Genomic DNA, 2,797 nt, shown 5'->3' with positions numbered 1-2,797 from the left:
GTGTGTGTGTGTGTGTGTGTGTGTGTCTTTGTGTCTATCTTTGTCCCCCAGTACTGTTTGACAACTGGGGTTGGTGTGTTTATGTCCCTGTAACTTAGCACTTTGGCAAAGAAGCCCAATAGTATAAGCACTAGGCTTAACACACACACACGCAAAAAAACACTGGGGTCAATTTGTTTGACTAAACCCTTCAAAACAGTGCCCCTAGATGGCCACAGTCTAATGACTGAAACAGGTAAAAAAAAAGAAGATAAAATATATTTATTTATTTAATTGGTGTCAAAGCTAAAAAATATTTGGATTACAGTGAATTGGATGCTAGAACTGCTGGTGTCCCAGCTCCAGCACTCATCCCTCAAAAGAGAAGTAGGTAAAAAAAAAAAATCCAAACTTGCTATCTTCTATTTGGTTTTTGCACCTATCTTCACCTATGCTTACAAATGTTGGGTAATGACCAAAGGTGTATGATAGGAAATACAAGTGGCCAAAATTGGGTTCCTCTGAATGATTTCTGGAGTAATGGTACCCAACAGGGTGTTTAACTCAGAGATCAGGTAGTTACTCTAGATCGAATTGTTACTTCTCTGCATTGAGAGGTCACAACTTGGGTACTATGGGCATGTGCTTAGAATGTCACCGGAAAGATCCACAAGAAGGATTCTTGAAGCTGAGACAACCAGCAGGAGACCTAAGGGTAGACCAAGAGTGAGATGGTTGGATAACATCCACAGCCTCAGTTGGTCATGCTTGGGAATCCGTTGGAAAGTCTATTGATGGTTGCTTCTTGATAGGACCCTATGGAGGAGGTGTCTGAGGTCTCTACCCTAACAACTCTCACAGTAATAGTGGACAGAGAAGAAGGTTAGAAGGATGGATAGATGGATGGATATACTCTCTTTTACTCTTTTTACTCTTTTACTCTTTTTACTCTTTTACTTGTTTCAGTCATTTGACTGTGACCATGCTGGAGCACCGCCTTTAGTCGAGCAAATCGACCCCAGGACTTATTCTTTGGAAGCCTAGTACTTATTCTATCAGTCTCTTTTACCGAACTGCTAAGTTACGGGGACATAAACACACCAGCATCGGTTGTCAAGCGATGTTGGGGGGACAAACACAGACACACAAACATACACACACACATATATATACATATATACGACAGGCTTCTTTCAGTTTTCCGTCTACCAAATCCACTCACAAGGCTTTTGTTGGCCCGAAACTATAGTAGAAGACACTTGCCCAAGGTGCCATGCAGTCGGAATGAACCCAGAACCATGTGGTTGGTAAGCTAGCTACTTACCACACAGCCACTACCTGCGCCTAATTCACAAATTTGATGCATGTGAATGTGTCCACGTGTATCTTTTGCTGCAAAGTTTAAATATAGGCACAGACATGGCTGTGCAGTAAGAAGCTTGCTTCCTAACCACATGGTTCCGGGTTCAGTCCCACTGTGTGGCACCTTGTGCAAGTGTCTTTTACTATAGCTTCAAGCCAACCAAAGCCTTGTGAGTGGATTTGGTAGATAGAAACTGAAAAAAGCATGTTGTGTGTGTGTGTGTGTGTGTGTGAGTGTGTGTGCGTGTGCGTGTGTGTGTGTATGTGCATATGTGTGTGTCTTTGTGTCTGTGTTTGTCCCCCATCACCACTTAACAAATGGTCTTGGTATGTTTATGTACCCATACCTTAGTGGTTTGTCAAAAGAGACTGATAGACTAAGTACCAGGTTTAAAAAAAAAAAGTCTTGGGATCAGTTTGTTTGACAGAAAAACCCTTCAAAATGACTGAAATGGGGAGTAGAAAAGATTGGTAAAACAATGGAAAGTTTTATCTTTTTATTAATTTAAATGTATGAACAGCACATACATGTAGGAATGTGTGAATAGGCATAGGAGTGGCTATGTGGTAAGTAGCTTGCTTATGAACCACATGATTCCGGGTTCAGTCCCACTGCATGGCATCTTGGGCAAGTGTCTTCTACTATAGCCTCGGGCTGACCAAAGCCATGTGAGTGGATTTGGTAGACGGAAACTGAAAGAAGCCCGTCATATATATGTATATGTATGTGTGTGTATATGTTTGTGTGTTTGTCCCCCCAACATCGCTTGACAACCGATGCTGGTGTGTTTACGTCCCCGTAACTTAACGGTTCGGCAAAAGAGACCAATAGAATAAGTACTAGGCTTCCAAAGAATAAGTCCTGGGGTCGATTTGCTCGACTAAAGGCGGTGCTCCAGCATGGCCATAGTCAAATGACTGAAACAAGTAAAAAAACAAAAAGCACTACTGACAGCTATGATTCTATCAGTTTTCTTTCATCAACCAGTACAATGGAAAGAGTATTAAAGACATTCCAAATTATTAATACTTGCATTATCAAATGCTTTAATTCTTTAAATACCTTCATTACTGATTGACAAGATTAAATTAACAAAACTAATCACTAAGGATATCATGGACAATGGCATAAATTTAAATTCTTGTTGCAATTTTACACTTTCACTTCCAGAAAGAAATAATTATCAATAGACTGAACGAATAACATTTATTACTGAACTATAAATAATTTTTATAAACAATTTCTGTTAATTTTCCCAAGTTAACAATTAAATCTATTTTAATATTGAATTATTATAAACAATTAAGTCTGTTTAATTACATAGAGCCCAATTGTATCAGTTTTCATTATTTCTTCCTAATACATCGGAAGACCCAATAATACATGAATATTCATGCACCACACAGACATACAGACACAGACACGCACAGACACACGCACACACACGCACACACA

This window comes from Octopus bimaculoides, chromosome 18 (assembly GCF_001194135.2).
Source record: "Octopus bimaculoides isolate UCB-OBI-ISO-001 chromosome 18, ASM119413v2, whole genome shotgun sequence".
NCBI lineage: Eukaryota > Metazoa > Mollusca > Cephalopoda > Octopoda > Octopodidae > Octopus > Octopus bimaculoides.
The sequence above is the reverse complement of the archived record's forward strand: the minus strand, read 5'-3'. Positions refer to the sequence as shown.